The sequence below is a fragment of the Artemia sp. Qi Xiang Cuo genome, chromosome 20, assembly GCF_049724085.1.
Source record: "Artemia sp. Qi Xiang Cuo chromosome 20, ASM4972408v1, whole genome shotgun sequence".
Lineage (NCBI taxonomy): Eukaryota > Metazoa > Arthropoda > Branchiopoda > Anostraca > Artemiidae > Artemia > Artemia sp. Qi Xiang Cuo.
Genome location: NC_142813.1, coordinates 36,647,181 through 36,674,054, shown reverse-complemented (window position 1 = coordinate 36,674,054; position 26,874 = coordinate 36,647,181). Strand labels below are relative to the sequence as shown.

General features: G+C 35.0%; 1 protein-coding gene and 1 pseudogene across 2 annotated transcripts in view; one reads left to right on the top strand and one right to left on the bottom strand.

Moving 5' to 3' along the window:
- Window positions 1-26,874, bottom strand: part of LOC148940154 (poly(A) RNA polymerase GLD2-B-like) — a 610,602-nt gene that overhangs the window by 220,759 nt on the left and 362,969 nt on the right. The gene's annotated exons all lie outside the window — the stretch shown is intronic.
- Window positions 6,199-6,262, top strand: LOC148940160 (U5 spliceosomal RNA; annotated as a pseudogene).

Sequence of the window (26,874 nt, the reverse complement as noted above, 5' to 3'; positions counted from 1 at the left end):
ATTAGGACTGGTATGCTGTCTTAATTTGTATTCAGAAAATTTCCTCAGACTGTCATAACAGGTGCTACGATTGTTTGCTAGCTTTGTCCCTTTTTAAATACTATACTGGAACTGTACTTTTTCCGTCTTTGCCAAAGTTCTTTCCGATTCTCTGCAGCTTGCCCGATTAAAGTTGTGGAACAGAGAGACAGTTATTGATTTTGTCGGTCATCAAAACTAAAAACCGGAATAGGCTAAATGTCTCGAGTCTTTCGTCCCTGATGAAAACGAAGCAAACTGTTCTCAGGTCGTCAAGTGGAGTACATGACTGGGTGATCCCCAGTGATTTGACTCGGGCTATCAAGAAATGGAAAGAAGTAGATCCCTTCAGTCAGAATTCAACACTAAATTAGGATACTTTAAATTTGGATGAGGCCGAGGACGATTAAAGCCTTTTAAGTGCGACTTTTTTTAATTGTGACTACATATTTTTCTTCTTACTTTTCAATTTGCATGATTTGCCTGACATGAAGACTATTGACGCAATGTTATTTTTTTTTAACTAATTATTGTATGTTATATAAGTTTTCTTTTTTTGTCATCCCTAGTCAAATTTGAGGTGCACTTTTTAATTTACATAATTTTACAACTAAACCGGTAGCCGATTACGTCATTTCCGTTTTGAAGTGGCATAGATTGCATTGGTTTTAGATTCCCTTGAATACGAACGAGAGAGAATCCAGAAAAAAAAGTTAAAAAAATCCTAAATTAATTGCTTTAAAATTTTTCAGAATTCTTTGTAAGCAGCTTATCCCTTATTTAAAGACCAGCCGAATTAGTGTTTTAAAACTGACAAATTTCCTCATAAAAATGCAAAATTGAAGGGTTTAGATTTCAAACCTAAAAACAGAATCTGGGGGACAAATTTCAAAAGCCGTCGCTTTCAAACACACCTAAGGTTCTATGCACTCCATCGCCTGAATTGCTTCATGAATATGAGTTGTAGCTGTTTTTCTTCGTTGATTGCTTTTTAATTTGTCAATATATATGAATTTTATGACCTGAAGGCCATTGATAAATTTAAAGCCGGGCTTAAATGATTTTATTACGTGACTGCAACAAACAGGTATTTCACGATACAATACTATGTAACTACATTTATACACAAACACTAAAATACTTACAAAAAAAAGACACTCCTCAGAAAACTTTCACACTAACCTCAAACATCAAATATATTTGGACTATACAGGCATTTCCTCACTGTGTTCCTAACATTTTTGTCACCAATTATCATAATTTCATCTAAAGGGAAACTAACATTATGTTCCCTCCATTCAGAAATCATATTAAACCTCTGACGAACATAAAAAGGACAATCATTCAGGACATACTCACAGTTTCCTATACATCCACATTCACACGTTGGGCTATCCATCATGCCTATTCTATGTAAAAATTAATTCAGTTTCGAATGGCCTGTTATAAACTGAGTTAAGATATAGCTTGGTTCAAGCTTTTGCGCACAAATTAAATCTTCTTTACATTTGAAAAATCTAACAGGCCAGCTACTCACATAATTTTCAAATATTACATACCATTTATTATAAAGAGCATTTTTTAAAACACTACGGTTCAGTTGGAAAGGTGAAAAATAATGTTCCATGAGAAACTCAACTCCTAGCAACTCAGCAACTATTTCATCGGTAAAAACGCTATGATCAACGGAGTATCTATTTAAAGGAAAACTAGGATGCACAATATCTGGCCAAAAAGGGTGACGTCCCTTTTTACCAAACCTCATCACTGCCAGTTCTATTGCTCATAGACCGATTGGAAGGACACCAGAAATGGCTGTAATAACATGATTTTGAGCATTTCTAAACGACTTTGAAATACTAAGGGTTGAACATCTTTGTGCTGACTGTAACATATTCTGTATATTTTTTTTTCTTAAGGCCCCAATAATACTGGAGCAGCATACAAAATAGTACTGTCAATTACTGACTTATACAATTTTCTAAGAGCGAAAGGCTTTAAGCCCCAGGTCATCCATGCCGCACTTAAAAGACGACTCGAATATTTCTTAGCTTCAATAATTCTGCATGTTATATGTTCTGTCCAAAGAAGTTTCCTATCTAAAATTATACCTAAATATCGAACTTTATCCTTAACTTCAATAATGTCGCCTCCAAATACTAAATTAACGTGGGGTGTTTTATGTCTATTTGTGAATAAGACGGCCTCTGTTTTTAATGTGTCAAATGTTAATTTATTATTTACTTCCCATTTATCAAAACTCTCGAAAATCTTATTTGCTATTTTTTCCAGTGTACTTACATTCTTTGCTGTAATAGTAGCACATAATTATGTCATCAGCGTATGCTTGAATCAAACAATTTTCGTTTATATTAATTTCAAGAATATCATTAATATTAACAAGCCAAAGAAAAGGAGATAGAATTCCACCTTGTGGACATGACTTTTCTAGTAAATGTCAAGTTTCCATTTTCATATGCGACTGTTCGATCTGATAGATAACTATGAATTAATTTTATTAAGCCAGAAGGGCATTCTTTTTCCTTTAACTTTTTAATAATTCCTGGATGCCAAGCATTATCGAACGCCCCTTTTATATAAAAAAATATACACAATGTAAATAACTTCTTCTTTTTTTTGTTTTTTTCAATCATAGTCACCAAATTATCAGCCACATATACCGTGCTTATATTTTTAGAAAAACCAAACTGATAATCAGAAATCCAATTTTTATCTTTATTTAAATTATTGAGTCTACCCATTATTAACTTCTCAAACATTTTTCCTAAATTAGAAAGTAGACTTATAGGGCGATACGATCGGGCGTTACCGTCATTTTTTTACGCTTTTTATTTATTACAATCACATTAGCCGTTTTCCATTCTTTAGGGAAATACGAAACTTTCAAACACGCGTTTAAAATTTTCAAAAGAGCTGGTGCAATTACATTCATATTCTTTTTCAAAATTAAATTTAAGATTCCATCTGGGCCTGGGGCTTTCATTGGTTTAAATTTTTTGATAATTTCTAAAAGGTCTTGAAACTGAAAATCCTCGCTATTTTCTACATCTTCTTCTAATATCTGCTTTACTTCTTGTCGAATTGTAAGATGATAGCTATTGTCATGTGATATCTCATCTTTCGTGAACCACTTATTTAAAAGTACATCCCCAGCTTCAGTTATTGAATTCGTAAAAGTACCATCACTCTTTTTAATATGGATAGTCTTTGCAGTCCCACCCTTCAACCTACAAATCCTATGAATCGTATTCCACAGATCCGTAGTCCCCCTTTCTTCACAAAAACACCTCCAATCTTCTTTTTTAGCCTTCAAAATTTCCATATTATATTTACTTTTAGCATTTTTCATATTTAATTCGCTTTCTATGGATCATGATATTTTAAAAACTCTCGTATTACGTCTATATTCTTTCTTTAGTTCACTTAATTGTGGTGTCCACCAGCGGCAGTATCTTTTTAAAAAATTATTATGACATATAGAAGCCGATTCTTTTATAGCATTCTGTAATAATTTAGTTAAGTCATCAACGGCTGAATCAATTGCTTCTTCTGAAACCAAATTACATGCAAAAAGTTCATCAATACTGTTCAGTAAAACAGCACTAAATACGTCCCAATTAGTCTTCTTAAAATTATATCACTGGTTCTCATTTTTCTCTCTAATCTCATCATTAAAACTGAGATCAAAACTTATATACAAATGGTCTGACAGTGAAGGAGGGTCTTGTAGGACTCTCCAATTTTCAATATATGTCAAGAGTTGTATAATAGCAATCGTTACATCTGGGCTAGAATAATGATGATAATATGTGGGTGAATCAGGATCATTAATAACAACAAGTTGTTTACAAGTTACAAAATCCTCTAATTCTTTTCCTTTATGATCAGTAGAAACACCATTTAGCCACATAGAACTTTTAGCGTTTAAATCCCCACCGATCACGTAAAAAGAATTACACATTCTATCCAAAATACTCGGCTGATAATCTAAGGACTGCAGCGAAGGGGAGCAATATACTGATGACACTCTAATGATTCTTGACTTCAAGTAAATAGATACGGTGACACACTCGTTTGTAGACTCATCATAATGAATATAAACTCTTTTTTTTAAATTCTTAAATCACTTAAATTCTTTTTTAACTAATACTGCAGCACTAAAGAATCTTTTATCAAAATCAAACCTTGAGAATACTGCATAATCACTGGGTGAACAAATGTTATTTTTCCGAACTTGTTGACATACGGTTCTTGTAACAATACCACATCTGGTTTTAGGTCGCAAAGTGTTTTCTGAAGCTGAACTAGTGCGCTATAAGAGTGCTGAAGGTTAGTCTGAAAAAATTTCAGTTTGTTTGCACTAAGTAAGTCATTATGAGTATTCAATTATACTGAATGTTCTTCTTGAGACGATCCACGATTTCGCGAGCAATTGGGCAATTTTTTAAATTCATAGGATGCATGTGGCTCACATTTGACATTTTTTTTATTGCATGACCGACACACCGGGCGACTTGTAAAAGGTTTTTCACAGTCCTCGTAAGCATGGTTACCCATGCACTATGAGCACGTAACATCACCCTTACAAACCAAACGTTTATGACCATAGAGACAGCACTTCGTACATCGAATAATGTTGATGTGATCCTCGCATTCAACCATTAAAAACCCGAACTTAAGTCCACGATTTGAAATGATTTTCTTCCGTAATACTGGGCTGGCTTCAACAATCACGTTTTTTCTCGTTCCTCTTTCCACAACACTGATAACCTTGAAGGTTTCTCCTTTCGCTACGAGGTCTTTAACTGAGGGGTTCGAGTCCATCACACAACTCATGCATTCTTCGCGTGTTACGTAACCTGGTATTTCTTTCGCTACCATTCGTGGGAGACGCTTCGTGACTGGTTTTGGTTTGAACTGCAACTGCTCGGATTTTTCTGTTAAAACCATGAGGGCTTCATCTAAGTCATTTTTGCTCTGCTTTTCAAGAATATATTTACCTCCACGCCCCGGTACAATTTTCTTTGCTGCGAACTTTATGCTATCCCCCTTTAGCACTTGGGATATCTCTTTGGTAACATGTTCAGTATTTTGATTTCTCTGAGATCTGTTCTTTCCATCTTGGTTTTCTTACGGTAGTGTTCATTGGGTAGAGGACCAGGCAATGCGACTCGGTTCCTTTTGCTACGCTGGCATACGAACGGGCATGATTCTGAATGATGGGTGAACTTTGACGAATTTCTTGCAACTCGGTCTGTAGTTCGACAATTTTTTGCAAATGTTTATTCTTGTTATGGAGAAGCTCCGAATTTTCTTCTATTACAGTCTGGTGCAGAGATCCGGTCGCATATTTCTCTAACATTATCTTTCCCACCAGGGACTTTTTTAACGTTTCCGAAGACCTCTTTCAGAATGCAACGTAATGCAACGACGCTTTTTTGTTGATCGACGGGGCATAAACTTTCGTTTTCATCTTGACCGTCGGTATCATTGCTCGAAGCCATAGTCACTGTCACTCGTGAAAGCGAAAGTAAAACCCGGTTAACGAAACTATGGTCTTGTCTTAGGAAACTAATGTTCACTGGATTGTGTTCATAATTTGCTGGTGGTTAATACACTGATTATTTCGAATAATGTGATGGATTTTGTGCCATCCTGTACTGCACTTTACTGTCTACAATGTAGTATAACTTTTATCACTGTTCACTGAAAGCTAAGCGATACATCCACTTTTTTCTGAATCTCTCTGTAACAGAGGTCTTCACACCTTGAAAGCTAAACTAAGACTTGAAGCCGGGCTTCATCAGCAGGATTTTCAGAATCCAATATTGCAGACTATTGTTTGACGTCTTGGATACACCGCATCTGGCATATGACACCTATCCAGTCGTACATCCAAATTATCCCAAAAAAGGTTTTTCGAACATATAAGTTTCCGGAATTTGCAGTCATACTACGAAAACAAAAGAAAAAAGGAAAACAGATTGTGTAAGTCCTATTTATTAACCTCCTAGAAAAAAAACCGGTGCTTGATGGTACGCGGGCGGCGGTAGCCACACGCGCAAAAATATTTTTTAGCATTTAGTAAAAACAGATGCGATTTAGTAAATTTTTCCTCTCAGATTTAGTAAATTCTTCCAAGCCAGGGTGGCAACCTTGCTCTCCTCATTACCTTATTTCGAGTTAATCTTTCGCCTTTTACTATAGATTACCGTGGGGAGGGGTACTTTATGACACGGTTGCCAGGTTATCCGCAGAACGTATAGTCCAAACCGGCGTAATCACTAGCCCCAAAAAATAGCGAACGCTATTATAAACCTATTATGCCGTATTATAGCGCTGTTATGGGTAAAGAGAGGAAGAAATACAATTGGCATATCAGATAACCTACACATAAGCATAGGTCAAAAGCAAAATAGAGCTCTGTGAGCGAACAAAATTAACAACCCCCTCCACGCAAGCCGTCGTAAAATTGACTAGTGCTTCACTGAAAGCAAATATTATATAAAAGCAAAAAGGCAAATTGTCCTTTAAACACTCGGTTTATTTCATACATACCTTTATCTTGTTGAAAAACAGGGTACTCAAGCATTAAACGTACTCTTTTATATACTGCTAAAGAAGTCAAGTTTGGTTAATGCTAATGAAATAAAATAGGATGATTATATATTAGTTTAGAAACAAATTTGGGCTATATATTCACATATTAGGGGGAATGGGGGAGAGGGGGTGAATCATACCATATATTGAATACCCCAGTTTAAATATCGTTATCGCAAAGAAAATAACGCTTGGCATTGCATGACTCTATAGCGGTCTCTTGAATTAACCCGTCTTTAGCAGAGTTTTTATGATTGTCTTCTTTGCGTTAATTAAAAAGAGTACGTTTAATACTTAAGTACCAAAAACTCAAAAGCTTAAAAGAATACCTAGTAACAAATGGAAAGTTCACTTCTGCACTGTTTTGTTCCAAGCTTTTAGCATATCACTGGCAAATTTACCGGATAAACAATAGGTGCTGCCCACTAAGTGGCTGTTTTTTTTTCTAGCAGTGAGAGAAAAACCTAAATTTCATTTTCTGACTTTCAGGATATAAATCCTGTTGCTTTGAATGCCACTCAGAAGCTCCAATTTATTAAACATATGCAGGTTTACAAAAGTTTTTCACATCAATGAGTCAAGTCTCTAAATTATCTGAGGCAACGCTGTAGCGTTGCCTATAGTAAAAGCCATACGGCTCCAATGTTTTAATAATTTTTTTTCCCCAGAGGCACTTCATATGGAAGGGATCGTCGCAGAAACTTCAAAGGGGGCTCATTCGATTGGAAATCGAGAGTTCTAGTGCCCTTTTTAATAGTCGAAAGTGATTGGAGGGCATCTAGCCCCCCCACGCCCATCATTCCTCCAAAAACCTCCAATCAAAATTTTGAGATAGCATTTTGTTCAGCGTAGTTTATTTACATATAGAGAATATGTTTTTGAGGAGGACACTCCCCCACAACCCTCAGGGCAAGGGTTTTAAGTTATACCCTTGGGGCATATAAGGTTTTTATAGAAGGTGTTGTCGTAGAAACTTCAAAACAGGCTCATTCGATTGGAAATTAAAGGGCTAGTGCCCTTTTTAATCGTCGAAAGTGATTGGAGTGTAACTAGCCCCCTCCCCCCACATCCAATCAAAATTTGAGATAGCCATTTTGTTCAGCGTAGTTGAGTTCCAGATAGAAAATATGTTTTTGAGGAGGACACTCCCCCACAACCCTCAGGGCAAGGGTTTTAAGTTATGCCCTGGGGGCATATAAGGTTTTATAGAAGGTGTTGTCGTAGAAACTTCAAAAATAGCTCATTCGATTGGAAATTCAAAAAACTAGTGCCCTTTTTAATAGTCCAAAGTGATTGGAGGGCAACTAGCCCCCCCCCCCCCCACGCCCATTATTCCCCCAAACACATCCAATCGAAATTTTGAGATAGCTATTTTGTTCAGTGTAGTTGATTTTCAAATAGAAAATACATTTTTGAGGAGGACACTCCCCCACAACCCTCAGGGCAAGGGTCTTAAGCTATGCCCTGGGGGCATATAAGGTTTTTATAGAAGGCGTTGTCGTATAAACTTCAAAACAGACTCTTTCGATTGGAAATTAAAGGGCTAGTGCCCTTTTTAATAGTCGAAAGTGATTGGAGTGCAACTAGCCCCCCACCCTCCCCCGACGCCCATCATTTCCCCTAACACATCTAATCAAAATTTTGAGATAGGCATTTTTTCAGCGTAGTTGATTTCCAAATAGAAAATATGTTTTTGAGGAGGACACTCCCCCACAACCCTCAGGACGATGATTTCAAGATATGCCCTGGGGGCACATAAGATTTTCATAGAAAATATTGCCTTAGAAAATTCAAAAAAGGCTCATTAGATCTAAAGCTCAAAGGCCCTTTGCAATTTCCATGAGTCAGAAGTGGCTGGAGGGCCAATAGCCCCCCCCCAAGCCCCTAATTTCTCCCAATACATCCAATCAAAATTTTGAGATAGCCATTTCGTTCAGCGTAGTTGATTTCCAGATAGAAAATATATTTTTGAGGAGGAAAATCCCCCACAACCCTCAGTGCAGGGGTTTTAAGTTATGCCTTGGGGGCATATAAGATTTTTATAGAAGGTGGTGTCGTAGAAACTTCTAAAAAGACTTATTCGATTGGGAATTCAAAGGGCTAGAGCCCTTTTTAATAGTCGGAAGTGATTAGAGGGCAACTAACCCCACTCTCACGCCCACATTTTTCCCAAACACATCCAATCAAAATTTTGAGAAAGCCATTTTATTAAACGTAGTTTTAAGTTCTGGAAATTAGGTCTTTGAGGATGAAATCTCCCCCACAGCCCTCAGGGCAAGGGTTGTAATTTAAGGATTTTCTGAATCCTTCCCATTACTTCTTATGGAAGGGATGCTCGTATAAACTTTAGAGAGGGCTCATTTGACTGAAAATTGAAAATTCTTGTTAAATTTTTAAGAGTCAAAAGAGATTGGATGGTAACTAGCCCTCCCCCTCCTCAACACCCTAAATGCATCAGACAAAAATTTTGAGATAGAAATTTTGTTAAAATAGTTCAAACTTCTGATAGCAAAAAACTCCGGTGTCGACACAGCCCACCAGGGCCGGGGGGTAGGCGTTGTAAGTTATGCCCTGGGGCATAACGTATGAAGGGGGGTTTATAACTTATATGAAGGGGTTTTTTATGGGAAGAACACATAGAAAATCTATTATAATTGTCCAGTTATAAGGTTAAAATACATACTCTGAGATAGATGTAAAATTGCTTTGGCACACAAAATCCTATTAAGGTCAATTCCAAACAGTCGTTATCCCTTTGTGTCAGCAAGTGAAATGGTCTAAACCTCCTTATTGGAGCTATTTTTTCAATCCATTCATTGTTGTCAATCGCTGTCCATAAGTTGTGCAAGCTGTCTATTGTTCATATATATAAGGTTTTTATCAAAGAGGTAATCGTATAGACTTTGAAAAAAGCCTCATTCGATTTAGATTGAAAGTTCTAGATCCGTTTTTTAAAGTTAAGAATAATCGGACTGTAAGCATTCCCCCCCCCCCATGCCATAAAAACTTGAAACTTTTTGCAATCAAAAACGAACAAAAATTAATTTAAAACAACTTTCCGAAAAATAAGTGTTTCAAAGAAAAGTAAAGGTCATTTTAATCTTAAGCTCAGGAGATACAAATACCTGTTAAAATTCAAACTCAAAACGACCAGAAATTACTATTAAAGAATAAATGAAACCCAAAACAAACAGAAATTAAATAAACAATCAGAGCAAAAAACATACAACAAGTAATAATATAAATGAATAAATAGATCTTAAAGCGAGTAATGCTTGATTGAATATGAAAATCAAGCTTAAAACGAAAACAAATATTTTGCTATTAAAGGATAAATGAAACTTAAAACGAACAGAAATTAAATAAACAATCAATGCGAACAAACATACAATATATATTAATGTAAATTAATAAAAGAATCTTAAAACGAGTGAAACTTAAATTGAATATGCAATTCAAGTTCGAATCGAATAAAAATAACTACAAACAAGATCTTGGGTATCACCTCACTGCAAAAGCCTAAAACCTACTGCGTTATCGGTGCCTTACTAAAAACGAATTATATTACAAATGTTTTCTTTTGTACTTAATATTGAAAATAAATATTAAAATTACAGTAATATTTTGAACTCATGAGCTTTTAGCAATTAATGTCATTATGCATCAAATTTTCAGTTTAATTTATTAGTTCTTTTCAAGATTAGTCAAGACAAATATAGTTTCACTACAAACAAAATTTGGATACTGCCCCCTTCTTTAACTGTAAAAACCTCAAGCCTTCTGCGTCATTGGTGATTCACTGAAAATGAATTACGCGTATATTACAAATTTATTATTTTTCAGTTCTTACAGCATTGAAAATGAAAATAAAAATCACAGTGAAAAAAAAAATCTTGAACTGATGGATCTTTCAACAATTAATATCATTATATGTCTAATATTTAATTTGATTTTGTTTATACTTTCCAAGACTGTTCAAGACTCATATAGTTTTGTCATTTTTTTTTAACTCTGCCATTTTTTCTAACCAATCGTGTTGGTTTGTTATGAAAACATTCTATGGATTCTAAGCATTTCTATTTGAGCGGAAAACTGCACCTCAAACTTTTTGGAACATGCATTTTCTTGCATGAAACACCAAAATATAATAAAATGTCAAGTTTCGGAGTTTTCCACCACTCGCAAGCAAGTGCCATTGATATTTTTGAATCCGCATTGTCAATTTAGGGGGTGGAGGGTAGGCTAATTCTCGTAGCTGCCCCATTCCGTCGTGGTATGATTCACACTTTCAACACCTGTCGTCCGGACTATCATATAATCTACCAAGCATACAACTACCCCAAATCAGTATCAATAAATAAATGAAACGAACAAAAATTAAAATAAATATTAGAGTCAAACTCAAAATGAGCATAAATTAATAAGAGTAGGGTTCAAAACCCTTATGCTTTCTAAAAGCCAGAATATAATTTGGACTTTACTGAAAAAAAAATTGAAATGAGTTTACTGAAAAAAATGTGTATTGTCAATTTAATATACAAATGCTGATATTTATTCCCTAAAATCTTAATTAATGAAAGAATTGTTTTCAGTAAAGCGCCAATGACTGTAGCTTCTGTAGTGAGGCGATACCCATCTCATGTTTGTAGTTGTTTTTATTCGATTCAAACTTGATTTGCATATTAAATTTAAGTTTCACTCGTTTTAAGATTTATTTATTCATTTACATTAATATATATTGTATGTTTGTTCGCATTGATTGTTTATTTAATTTCTGTTCGTTTTAAGTTTAATTTATACTTTAATATCAATATATTCTTTTTCGTTTTAAGATTGATTTAAATATTCAATCTAAGCATTAATCTCTTTAAGATATATTTATTAATTTATATTATTACTTGTTGTATGTTTTTTGCTATGATTGTTATTTAATTTCTGTTCGTTTTGGATTTCATTTATTCTTTAACAGTAATTTCTGGTCGTTTTGTGTTTGAATTTTAACAGGTATTTGTATCTCCTGAGCTTAAGTTTAAAATGGCCTTTACTTTTATTTTAAAAACTTATTTTTAGGAAAGTTTTTTTTTAATTAATTTTTAAAACAGACATGTTCCATTTCATTTTCATAGTCAAACGTCTTAATCGTTTTAATGCAAATTTACCTTTTTGAGAAAAGGAAATCAGGGGTTTCACAATCAATATGACTGAAAAGTCGAAACTTTTATTTTTGAGAACCCAGTAGCCCTTTTACTGATTATGCCAATTATTTTCACGTTATCAACCAAAGGGGGCTTTAGTCAATACTACTACTTCTAACAACTCACCACATAACCAAGCCGTCTGAGGCCAAAAACAATCACTTCAGCAATTCTATTCGAATCCTGATTCAATTTAAATTTCAGCAGTTAACAATTACGTACTATTTTCGAAAAAGATGCATGGATACTTTAATTTAATTATGGTGAGTATGCATTGGCTTTTTCACCATTAAATTTGATAAATTATATATAATTTTACTTTTTTTTAGATGAAAGAAAAAAGGATTTTAAATATATTCAAGGGCTAGGAAACTACAGGTGTGGTTGCTATAAAATTTGAGAAGTGCATTGTACACAATTGATTAGGGTTCATGGACATTAGTTTTTCCTTGAAAGACGTGCGCCGATCCCGGAGGCAAGGTTGCCAACTGCTGACGTCAAAAAAGAGCGCAAATTAGGGCCAAAAAGAGTGCAAGTTGTTAAAAGCGTGTGCAAGTCAAAAAATTTGCAAAAAAAATCTGCAGCCCCTTTCACTGTTCTGACTAGGGTTGCCAACTTGCGCACTTTTCATTTGGAATGCGCTCTTTTTTTTTCATTGCACTTTTTCACTCCACGCACCAGATTTGCACTCTTTTTGCCCATTATTTGCTCTTTGCACTATTTTATGAAAAGATGATAGAAAAAGTATTAAGCGCAATAAAAATTCAAATTAAATTATTTTAGTGCAAAAGATAGAGCTTATAGCCGGTATGATCTCTGTTATCTCTGCCTGTGCCGTTCTCCAGGTGTCTTTCTGGTATTTTCAACCACTTACGAAGAAGTAAATCTAAGTATAAATAACAAGTGAAAACGTAGTGGATTCAACATCCATATTTACAGAAGAAAGTTAAATTGTTTGGGCAAAACCATTCTTCTTGCAAATAGAAAAGGAGTATGCAACTTACAGAAAGGCGATGGAGAAAAAGCAACCAAAACAAACCTTTTCAAAGTCTACTCTCAAACTGATAAAATTCTGCGAAGACTTTAGACTTGTGCACCTTTTTAAAAAGCGAATGACCCATCTCTGCTTGCGATAGCCAATTTTTCTGAAATAAAATCTTGTCTTACCAGCCACAGGTTCAAGAATTTGCTTTGGATGTGACCCATACTATCATAAGTAAGTAACAATGGGTTTATTAAAAAAAAATATATATACATCATCGATTCCCTGAAGCAATGCTTGTGCGGGAAAAACCCTCCTAATAAATAAAAAAAAACAAGAAACAAAAAAAAAGAGAGAGAAAAAAAAGAAATAGAAAAAAAAAAACATAATTAGAGTTCAACTTACCGGACCCGAAAACCAACGAACCTCCAAACAACACCCAACAAAAAAATAATAATTATAATCATATTCAGCTGCAACTAAACCCTCCTCAAAAACAAAACTTAAGTGGCGTGGAATAATCCATTCAAAATATGCACATCAAAACAATGGTTCTTTAGCGACTTACGAAAGTCCTGCAAACCCCCAACATTCCTCAAATCCTCTGGCAAACTCTCCCAAACTAACGGAACAACATGGCGAATTGAAAACCTAGACCTAGACGTGACCATAGCTGGTCTTCGCACCAACTGAGAAGATCGTGTCAAGTGATCGTGAATAGTAGACGCAAGACTAAACACTCCTGAAAAACATGATGGTAAATCCGAAGCTAAATATTTAAACATAAACAGAGCATTATAGAATACACATATTCCTGCTAACGGTAGAATTTTATACTTGCGGTAAAGATGCCTCACCGATACAGATAGGTCAATTTGATTACCATAAAGAACTCTAATTGCCATAGTCTGTGTTACGCAGAGCGGATGGAGGTGAGTTACGAATGTTTTCGACCAAACCATACAACAGTAAATGAGATATGGGTGAACCATAGAAAAATACAACATTTTCAGAATTTCACACGGAAAAAGATACCTAAGTTTACGCATAATACCAATATTATGAGACAATTTGCTGTTAACAGATGCAATATGGTCTTTAAAACTAATGCTTTCATCAATTATAACACCAAGGTATCTAGTACTAGTAGATCTTACAATAGTATGGTGCCCTACTTATATACTATTAATCCATGGATAATGTCCAGTAATTCTACCATAAATCAAAAATTCAACTTATTGTGGTTCAGTTTCAATTTATTTACTCGCATCCTCTTTTCAATCAAAGAAATACCTTCTTTCAATATAGTCATCAACTCATTTTCAGTTCTAGCAGCTACAGTGAAATGGGCATCATCAGCAAAACATGGTAGAATTCCTTTAGTACCGTAAGTATCAAGGTCTAAAGAACAAGACACATTACTTGAAGCTCTACAAAGGTTATTAATATAAACCAAAAACAACAAAGGGCCCAAAACGGAACCCTGGGGTACTCCAATCGAAATATTTTCAATTTTAGATGTAACTCCACCCATCACGACACACTGAGTCCTTCCACTAAGAAAACTAACTATGACGTTTAAAAAATCACCACGTATACCACTACTATATAGCTTTTGAACTAGTATATCATGATCAACAGAGTCAAATTCTTTAGTAATATACAAAAATATCGAAGCTATCTTCAGACCCTTGTCTAAAGCATCATTAATAAAAGTTGTTAAAAACAAAACTCCATGCTCTGTAGAATGATGACTCCTAAACCCGAACTGACTAGAACAAAAAAATTGTCTTTTCTCGAAAAAACTTCCCATTCTACTATGAATCAACTTTTCAAACACTCTAGAAATAAATGGCAGTAAAGAAATCGGTCTATAATCACTAAAACAATTCTTATCCCCTCCTTTAAATATCGTGATAACATTCGCACACTTTAGACAATCGGTAAATATTCCAGCTTTTAAACAATTATTTATCAGTCCTAAAAAATAACTAGATATAACAGTTAATATCGCCTTCAAAACCTTCAACGAAATAAAATCGCCTCCTGATGCACCATTTTTCATATTATTTATAACATCAAATAATTCATCAATAGTTACAGATTTAAGGTACGCAGACACATCACAATCTTCAGGTAGGAACTGACGAAAATCTCCATCTTGATCAAATACTGGCACCGATGATGACACACGCTGCCCAATAGTAGCGAAGTGATTACACATCTCATCTGCAACATTATTATTCATTCCCATATTATCTGGACGGATCAAGACGCTACCAGGGCAAGTCACCGACTCAATCAATGTCCAAGTCTTACTCGGGTTACCCTCAACTTTTTTAAATTTAACCTTATAATATTCTACCTTAGCCAGTCGGAGTGCAGCATTTAACCTACTATTATAAACTCTATATATTACATTATCATGAGGATCATTGCTCCTTGTTGACAACTTAAAAAAAAACGTCTTCTATTAATTGACTGTAACAAACTCTTTATAATCCAAGGTTTATCGGAGACACCCTTCTCTTCTGTATTCCTGACGCTTCAGAACTTTCCAACAACGTATCCTTAATCTTACCATACCAAAGGTCAAACTTCAAATTTAAATCTAATTCTTCTTGTAGAAATTTGAAGTCTCACTGTTCTATCCTAAGCTTAAATATTGAAACAGTATTTGAATAAACTAATAATTTCTTAGGCTTAGGGCGAACATCACAATTAATATTAATATTCTTAAATATACCCGGAACTAATATAGCCAAACTAAAGTAATCCGAAACATCATTTAACACAACACTCGACGAATCATGGGGAACATTCAAAAATACATTATCAATTAGAGATGAAGATGACTCCGTCACTCTAGTACAAATATTTACAGCAGGATGCATCCCATTGTAAGAGGGGGGGTCTTCTCATGGTGATGACTCCATGCCCAAACTCAGCCATGAGATCCGAGTACCCCTAAATAAGCCTCAATAAACGAAATGAACCAAGTGAGAGAGATATCTTGACAAAATCCTAATCATCTTAATAAAATATAAAAGACAACACAGGTATAAGAAAAAACTAAGATTTTATTATTAAAGAAGAGAACTTTTTAGTTAATAGTTATTTCATTATAAATCAATATTCAATAATTACTATTCACAATCAAAGATCAATTCTTGTTCATATAATTTCTAGAAGTAAAGTTTATTATTATTAAAGGAAAGCAAGCATTATAACTAATATATTAAGACTAATATGTTCCTGCTTAAAAGAATTTAATAATAATATTAAAGAATGGGATATATACCCATTTACTAGGATTTTAACATAATAGAATCAAGAAAGAGCAAGGAACACATTAGACTTACATTCTACATGCACAAGAAAAGCTTGCGCAAAGCCCTAAAACCCAACTGACTTCTCTCGTCAGTCTCACCCTATATCAAAAGATATCTTCCCCTTATTTGTCAAACAAACGTAGCTAATTCAACCCTTCTAAGAAAGGGTTTATATTGCAAAATAAGGAAATTGTATACAGGGAAAGGATTACAAAGATAAGTTTATTGGGTTCAATACCCTGACAGGGCATTGGCTTAAGCCGGATTCATAGCAACTTGATATTAATTCTAAAATTAGAAGGACATTTCTTACACCATAACCTAACATTAAATTCAAAAAATTCCGGGCTTTTAAATTAGATGCTAACAATTTCAAATCAATGTTAAAATCTCCACACACAAAACACGGCATGTTCTAACGAGTTAGAAGGTCCATTTGTTGCTCTAATAATTCTAAAGAACAATCTACACCAGCTGAGGGGGGGCGGTAACAAACAGCAATAAAAAATGGGTCACCATTCCTATCAACCTCCGTAACAAAACACTCAAAAATCATCTCTTTATTAACGGACAAATCATCCCTAACCTACACATTCAAATCAGTTCTAATATACAGGGCAAGTCCTCCATGCTGATGGTAAGTACGATTCTTAACATACATATTATAATTTGAAATATACAATAGTCCAGAATTATTATTCATTAACCATGTTTCAGTAAGCGCAAGAATATGAAAATCGGATAACATACACAGCTCCGAAAAATAATCCAATGTACTATTTAACCCCTGACAATTCAAATGAAAAATGCCAAGTTTATCCGGTGCCAGTCTAGTATGTAATTCAACTGGGCACTTATAATTAACCTTCGGAAAAACATCATCTACCCCCATATCAAAATCCCTGTGAAGCACCCCTGATCCTAAATCCGAAACACTCAATGGATTATTCGCAAGCCAATCCAAACGATCATTACGAACAATTACCATTTTTTATAAATATATATATATATATATATATATATATATATATATATATATATATATATATATATATATATATATATATATATATATATATATATATATATATATATATATATATATATATATATATATATATATATATATATATATATATATATATATATATAAAAGAAAAGGAGGGTAGTTGCAACCAAACCTAACCAACTGAATAACTTACTATAACTCGGAGGGTCGGTGGTTCCGTTTCCAACGTAATTGAAGCTCCAGAAAAAACACAAAATAACCTAAGAATAATAAGAAACATATTAACAAAATAATATAAATAAACAAACGAATACAAAAAAAGTGAAAAAATTGTCACTAACACTAGCCTGTCACAATACAGGCTTACTGTTTCCATTTCTGAATTCCAGAAAATTATAATTGAAGAAAACACAATGCTCTACTTGTGTCTACCACTTACCCATTCTAAATTCTAACACAAACTAAATAAATGAGAAAAAAAAGAACAACTTTTCTTTTTTTTCCATAAATACAAAAAAAAAATATCTTAACAAAATCTTAATTCACCATTCATGATATAACCATCTATTGGTCACATAACTCAGGGATAGGTTCATCGTAACCAAATTTTGCCGCCACACCACTACGGTCGATCTGTATATATGGTGGAACTGTATTGGAAACCCATGATGAAACTCCTATAGCATTTAATCTAGATCTCTTTACATACAACTTCCTTCGAGCTTCACGAACTGATATTGGTGCATCATCGCTAACAGATATATTTCTATGGTGTCCAACAACTTTTCCTTTTAATTTCTTTCCGTTCTTAAGCACAATGACCTTCGCATCTCGAGAACCAACATCAACTTTAAAATACTGTTGCTCCTTACGGACACCACCAACAACTCGAAACCTCGGGACCATGGACAGGCCTAGACCCTCCAAACACAACTGGTCAAAAAACGTTTCAGCTTGGGTGGTATTTTCGCAGGGAGCATTCCAAACGATAATATTCGTCTCTGTATGTCGATACTCAGATGCCATAAGCCGACGAGACAGATCTGCATTCCCAGTTTCATACTTTTTCGTTGCACTAGCGATAATTGACATTTGATTTCTTAAGCTTAGAACATCAGATTCAAGCTGTTTAACACGCGAACTCGTAGTATTAACTTCTGATTTTAGCTCAGACTGTGTATTTTCCACTGATACCATGCGATTTTCTAACATTTTTATACTATCGTTTATAAAGTCTAGTTTTTTACCATTTTCAGTAATTATTGTTAGCATCTTAGCAAAATCATCCGCCAGGGTCTTCAGTGAAGCGACATCGTTATTCCCTTCAGATGAAACGGTCGAATTCAACAAACTGTTCTCAACAGACTGGGATCCTACTTGGACAATTTTAGCAATCTTCCTTTTTCGCCCCATGGCAAGTGCAAATAAAATAAAATATGTAATCTCTCTTACCTATTTTGGCACCTATAATTTATCCACGTCGATGCGGATGTGCAGTTCGCTAAGCCATTGTTAATTTGGGCACGGATAAGACCCCTATCTCCTGCACCGAAAATTTCCAACAGCGATTGAATACCGACGCTACTTCAGGGATCACAACCAACTTTCAGGAATACTCTGTAGCGTTTGCAAAATTCAACTAATCAAATATTTGCATTTCAGTCCACTCCTCAGGGCAAGCGGTAAAGACACCTGAACTACTACTCAATCAGAGCTTGATTCATTGTCTTTGGCCTATTTTCTTTTTTTGTCATAATTAAATGACGTAATCCAAGGTGTATAATCCCAAGCCAATTTAATGTTTCGCAATATCTTCACTGTCTAACAAATACACTTTTTACAAACCAATTAAATTCAAAGTTAAATTTTATTTGCGTCCTCACAGTTCAAAGGCTCATTCAGTACTGAATGAGCTTCAGTACTGAGCTTCATTTGATTCAGTACTGAATCAAAATGATATAAAAGGGTAGATTAGGAAAATATGGAGTAGCCTAAAGTTGTAGTTTCGACACTTCTTGCTATCTTCAAAAGCAGTTGAGTTAAGGAGGCCCTAGATGGTTAATTATTTTGATCAAAAGTCTCCGTTAATCCATTGACGTGTGCTTCAATTAATCTTCGATCGAACCTTCAATCAGCCCTTGAATCTCGACCAAAGCTAATCTAACACACTGCTTTCGATCAAAATGTTTGAGTCATTCAAACTTTCTACCAATCACCGTAAACACTTGACTCAAGCGTCAAACAGGCTCCTAGACGGTCAATGATTCTTGAGTCAATCGACTGTAGGAAGCTTTTGATCAAAATGATTGACCGTCTAGGGTCCTTTAGGTGAATGACACTTTCAGAAATGAATCCAGGGCCAAAAGTATAGTAGCCAATTGAAAATGAGAATGAAAAACGGGTAAATATTGAGTAGTTCCTATTATTGACCTATGAATAAAGTGAACATACACTCGATGCCTTTTTCTTATGCTCTTTTCGAAAGTAATAATCACTTTTGGCGCAATTTCACTTCACCCCACCGCTATATACCAAATCAGGGTATATATTTGCACATTAGGGGGAGGGGGGAGGGGTATAGTTCGAACTTACCTCTATTGTCAGAATTGCATCTCGAACCCAAATTTAACATTCATTTGCGCGAGAATGGCCTTCCTACTATTCAACGGAATTTATTCCCTGATGTTTCTAGTGTAGAAAATAATCTTTTTTTTCACATAGGAAGAGAGCGTAAATAAATATGTTGTTGTTTTAACTTGCCTGTTTTCTAGACTTGCATACTGCCCATTGTGTGTCAGTTATATTCTAACCTTTAGGATATTGTTCTATGGGGTACTGTGGAACTTATGATTCTGCAATTTATTATTGAAACAATATGCTTAGAAGAGATTAAGCTATTCCATTTCTTGCATATTTTGTAGCACGCTTGATCGCTAGTTTTAATTATTAATTTATCTATACGAGTAAGAACCTACACGTAATTTTGTTCGCTATTTCGAAGGATGATAAATTCGTTTAGTTTCTGCTTTCTTAAAGAAACTTCACTACTGGTTTCTCGTTGTCTGTATTCTTTGTTCAATTTGTGTTCTATTTGAAATTTTGGACTGCTACAAAGTCAATTTCTGCAAACGTTTCTTATTACAAGGTTGAACTTCTGCCTGTATATTCTCATATTTCCTCACGTGCGGAGGTGTCTTCCTTAGATCGTCGTATCCTCCTAGGTTTTTTTTTTTTATTCTTTGAGATAGCATATGCTTGTAGTTGTAAAAGTGTAGTTGTTTACAACTATTATCCTTGTAGCTGTAAAAAGAGCTGAGAGCAAATTATGATTTATTGCTGTTTATGCGCTGCGAACTATTCATTGAAGACATAATAAAAATTTTGGTTTATTAACTTTATTATTGTTTATGAAATTCTGTGTAGTTATTGATGGGCTTTGACTTCTCCTCGATCGAAACAGTAAATGCATCAAAATAAAATGTTGTGTCACATATATCGTTGAACATTTTTGCAAGACATTCATGTGGTTTTTCTATAGTAGAAAATTTAAATTTGCACTTTTGTGTTGTTGGGATAAACAAACCCAGAAAGAGCTTTTTCTCTGATCTGGTGCATTATGCGGGCACTGCTAAAGAAGTCAAGTTTGGTTAATGCTAATGAAATAAAATAAAATAGGATGAATATATAATAGTTTATAAACAAATTTGGGCTCTATATTTGCACATTAGGGAGGGGGGTGTGGGTGAAGCTTACCATATATCAAATACGGGTACTGTTGCATTATGCAGGCACTTCTATATATTGTACAAGGAAACCAGTCACGAAACCTGTCAAACAGGCTATTTGCAAGAGACCTCTATAGATAAATGACTGCAAAGCCATGGTTTCTCAATGAGTTACAACATTTAAACGATTGTTTTTGGGGTTTAAGGGGGGGGGGTACCTAGATTCGGTTAGGTTATGTATTTAGTAAGGGACTTATTCAACATTTTTGTCAACTCTTTTTTCCTTTTATGTCTGTTTCTCTCAATTGGATGGAAGCCCTCCCAGATGTTGAATACCCCCTCCCTAAAGGGGTATTCAACAGTTTCGTCAACCCTTTTTTCCTTTTATGTCTGTTTCTCTCAGTGGGATATAAATTCAATTGGGAACCATGTTTTGGCGTTTATATTTTCAATATATGCGGTCTATGCGGTGTAATGCTAGTTAACCCTGCGTGACGGTAACTCTGAACTCAGGAACCAGCTAACAATTTTCACGATATAACCCCGACAATGGATTCTACTTCCAGGAAGATCATCCTTATATTGGGGTGATCATTTCTTTGAGAGAGACTTACTTTGATTCGTGGAAAGTTTTATTTGTCAAACGAAAGGTTGAAAAATTCTTAAAGATTGTCTATGGTGAGTTTTCTACAAAGTTTAGGAAGCAGCACACGCTTACGTTGCCTAAATTTCAAAAAGCTGAACCGTGGAATATTGACTAGGAAGCCTAGTACCTATTTTATTTTTAAGCAATGGCTTTGATTGGTGTAAACTACCGACATAAAGGAGTATCTGTTAGGCTATGCAGCAATTTCAGAAAAGAAGCAAGTGATCGTTGATCGCTGATGGAAACAAATCTGATCCTTAATCTATACACGGTAGGGATCATAATACGGTAAAATTCTAGCATAGCTACTTTTTGCTGTCTTGCGAAAATGATACTTCCAGGGATGGGTTTAAAGACTAAAATATGCCTCGGGAAGGTAATCTGAAGTACCTACCTCCACTCCTTCTCCCTCTAAAGGACAGTGACTTTTGGTGACCTTTAAAAACCTTTGTGTTATAAAAGTTAAACCTTGCGAAATAGATATTCTGCATAAATAAAATACAAGAAAACTGTTTTTAGCTTTACAGCTTTGCTCAATCTTCAAAAAGTTCTTACATTACTTGTGTGAAATTCTGATTGCGTAAAAAATTCAGTATCCGATTGCACAATTTATCACTGAATTACTTCAAGGTTAAAGAATCAAGTCAAAACAGGTGTATTTCCTTTGAGAGCTAGTTCAATACTGAGCTGGGAGTAAATTACAATTTACTCCCAGCTCTTTTTACAGTTACAAGGATAGTAGTTGTAAGCAGCTACACATTTCATAACTACGAGCATATGCTACCTCAAAGGATTATAAAAAAAAAACTAGTAGGATACGGCAATCTAGGGAAGACAACTCCTCATTTGTGCAGGTTCAGGTTCTTTTATTTATAAACTAAATACAACTACAATATGGGTATGCCCGGCTGAGAGTCTAGCTCGTATTACCAGGCAACCAATAACAAATAAAAACAGCATAAACATAATATTTAACTGTATCTGAACACAATCATACTCTTTTGTAAATAGATGAAAAAGAAAGAAAAATGTAAGACTTACCAAGCATCACCCCAAGCCAGCAGCCAAATGGAGAACAAAATAAAACAAATCACCAAAAATAGTGAAGTGAAGCCGTGGGGAAACCCTACCAATAAAATTTGCCAGCGGGAAGACCATAACTGAATTAAAAAAAAATTAAAAAAGAATGAAATTAAATAAAATGATCAAAGGGTTAGACCCAACCCATGCACATTCCCCAACCCATGCACATTCCAAAGTTTGGTTATGCAGTGCCTGAGTGAGAACCTCGATCTCTCAGTGCAAGCTCGGGGTTCAACATACTTAGAAGATCCCCTCGTTAGATAATCGTGGTCACATTGGTTAAATAGATCCATAGCATAGAAAATTTTCGGTAGAATTTTAGCAAAATACTTAACACAAAACATCAATCCATGAAAATAATAATTCCACTGGTAATATATTAAGGAAAGAAAATATACTTTTAATTGGCGATTTTGATGGTAGGGATATTGGGGAGGGGATGAAAGTTTTCAGGATACGCAGTGCTTTATTTTGCTGCCTTTGAAGTGGTTTTGTATGAGTTTTAAATGTATTCAGAAAAATCAGGGGACAATAACTCAGATAAGAATGGAATAGGGCAAAATATACCGATCTCATCGCATGAAAATGTAGAATAAATTTCAAATGCCGCAATATTCCAACATTCCTTCCCGACTTCATCCGCAATTTAGCAATGTGTTCCTTCCAACTCGTATTCTGATCAACTAGCACACCTAAATATCTCATAGTAGATACACGCTCTAAAAAAGTATATTCATCAATGGGTAGTCTACTAAGTTCAGGTAATGACTGGTCAGTACGAGAGAAAATCATGAACTTGGTTTTTGGCATATTAACAGATAATTTATTTGCACTAAACCAAGTTTCTATCCTCTCGAAAGCTGCCAACAAATTCTTCTTAAGCGACCTTTCATCAGTACCGCTCACTGTGCAGGCTGTATCGTCAGCAAATAGGACATTTAGCCCGAGATCATCCAGCGCCCTGTTGATGTCGTTAACATAAATAAGAAAGAGAAGAGGTCCAAGTATGAACCCTTGTGGAACGCCGACTTGACCAGTGATACCAAGTAGTGAAGAGGTAGCATTTCCACCATCCACAAACTGACTGCGCCCAGTTAAATATAAGTCAATCAGAGAATTTGTAGTTCCACATATACCATAATTTTCCAGTTTACGAAGCAAAATTGTGTGACAAATAGTATCAAACGCTTTTTTTACATCTATAAATAAAATAGCCAGAATATATCTTTTATCCGAAGCGTCTGTATAAGCTGTTTAAGTTCCAGAATCGGAAGTTCAGAGCTATGACCCTCCCTAGACCCAAACTGACGGTCCTTAAAACATCTTTTCTTATCAAAAAACTTCAATATACAGTTGTAAAGACATCGTTCAATTACTTTGCAGAAAGAAGTATTTTGAAGATTGCTTATAACCTGAATTGATTGGATACTTGTGTATTTAAAAAAAATTATTATCTGAATTAATAATCATAAATGGAATAAGGTGTGTTTGGTCGATAGCAGTGAATGAGTGAACATTTTAACTTAAATTGTAATAATGGATTATGAATTACGGTCTATTACAGACTAGTTTTTGAATTGCCAAGTTGGTTAGTTTGGAATAAATTAACATTTGGAATGTTTTGTCTTATGACTGAGTAAGGCCTGTTACGCGAGATCCGCTTATTTTTTTATCTATTGGTGTTTACAAGTTTATTCTGAATATAAATCATTCTGAACTGGGATTCTGATTTTTGATCGAGTGTTGAAATTATATTTATTCGTATCAATTTGGTACATTTAACCCGAAGAGGAATTGCTGCTGACCTATTGGCCTAAATTTCGAGTTGTTTTTTGAGCTGAGTTCGAGATTGGCATTAGGAGTCGTTCTTGGATCTGAGTTCGGGGTTGGCGTTTGCCGTGCCCATGTAAAGGCTAACGCTTAATGCACGTTGGCAGCTCTGTGGATAAATATTTGTTTCCTAGTGAGGTAAGGCATTTCTTGTTTAATTATTTCTAAGATGGGACGTCAGCGTAAAGTCCAGCGTGCTGGAGCTGATGGAACTGGAGCAGTTTTAGGTGTTTCGGCCACTTCTAGCGAGGAGTCCCAGTCACCATTGTTAAAGTTGTCCGAAGATTTTGTTACGATCCTGGCAATCGTGAAAGAAAACGGATCTAAGTTAGACTCTATTGATGGACGTATGAGATCTCTGGAACAAAGGGTTAAATCGGTGGAAAAAGCGCAGCTTGAGTTTCACGCATCGGTTACGGAAGTTCAAGCCCGTGTAGTATTTGTTGAAAGCGAAACTGATAGTCTAAAAAATCAGATAAGCGTTATCACGAGTAAAGCGATGGCACTGAGGAAAAACAATATTGATCTGGCAAATCGGTTAATGATGTGTAAATACCAGGTATCTGACAGTAACATTATTGTTTGGAATTTGCCTTGTGACAGTAAGGAGGACGCTAGTGAAGCGTATAAGCAAGTATGTCTGTCTGGGCTTGAAATAAGTGAGGTTCCCAAGTTTACAGTGCTACAAAACATGAAAGACCAGGAATTTTTCAAAGTTAATGTTTTTTCGAGGGAAAAGAAAATTGATTTACTGAAAGTTAGCAAGAATTTGAAAGAGAAATCTGTGAGGAATCTGAAAGAGATTTATATTAGTGATGATGCCCCTCTTTCTGTCCAGGAGGCACGAAAAAGTCTTTTTGAGAAGAAGGCTAAGCTAAAGGATATAGGTATTTCAGCTTGGGTGACTAAAACCGTTCCACCTTTTCTTTATTTTGATCGTCCTAATGGTTTACGAGCCAAATCCTGCCCTAGTGATAGAATCTCGGAGGCTAATTCACAGCGCATTGACAGCAAAGCGCAACAGTGTAGTTAAGCGAGGGGAAGAGGCTTACGCGGTGGTAAAGGTAGAGAAGGAGTTTAATATAGGTCCCTATTTGATAATATGGTAATCTTGTGAACGGATGGTTTGTAATCGTGTGAGTATTGTTTAGTGTCAGTTATGAAATTTAAAATAAGCGGTTGTTGCGTTTATTATTAACTTATTAACTTATTCCTTTTTTTTTGTTATGAAGTATTCATTGTTTTTGTTACTTATGTCCCTTATGTCGGCGATTCTTTTTGTGTTATTATTTTTGTTCCATGTTTTCTTATCTTTTGTTTTCTTTCAGGATTTGTTGGTCTGGATTTTCTCGGTTCTTGGTCGTTTCACTCATGGTATGGTAAGGTTACTATTTTTTCGCATTCCAAAATTCCGGTTTCCATCCCTTCGGATTGATCATTTTGAATGTCAAGTTTAGGTAGGGAACGGCTGGGTTTTCTTGAAAATGATTCGATGAAATTACATGATTTGGGGGGAGGGGTACTTCACAGAAATTTTGGTATGGGTGAGTTTCATGAGGTTAATCCTGATTACCGTTATAAGTTTCTGTGTGATTTGAGTTCTATTAGTTGTCAAAGTGAATTTAATATTTTTCATTTAAATTGTCAAGGGATTGGAAGTTCATACCATTTTTTGAATGAGTTATGTCTGCAATCAACCCCTCATGATTTAGCTTTAACGGAGACTTGGTTGAAGAACCATAGATTTTCTCTGTTAGAGATTGGTAATTATAAGCTGTATATTAAAAATAGAGAGATGCATCAACATGGCGGCTTAGCAATTTACGTGCGTAATGATTTTGAGGTTAAGGTGAGAGATGATAATAGAGTTAATCGAGAAATGGTGTTTGAAAGTATGGTGTTAGAATTGCAGTGTCTTAATTTTAAGTGCTTTATGATTGTCGTTTATAGACCCCCTTCGTATAATATAAATGAGTTCAGCTCACTTTTAGAAGAGCAATTGGATAAGTTACCGATTTCAACTAGACCTTGTTTTATTTGTGGTGATTTTAACTTGGATTTAAGAGCTGTGAATAGTAACCTTAGAGCTAGGGAGTTTCTAAACACTATGCTAGGTTATGGACTACAGCCTTCTATTAATATATGTACAAGAGTGGGCCATGATTCTTCTACGTTGATTGATAACGTTTACTTAAATACTGGATATAGTAGTGCGAGTGTTATTGTAAACGAAGTTTCGGATCATTTCGGTCTGTTGGTATCTATTCCTTCTCTTTTGAACCGGCCAAGTTCAGAGCGTTCTGAAGTACCGAAAAATTGTTTTCCTGTTATTAATGTACCGAAGTTAAAAAATGAGCATGGCGGAAAAATTGTGATTTTTATATAGTAATGATATGGATGTGAATGATAAATTTACACTTTGGTAATCGATGA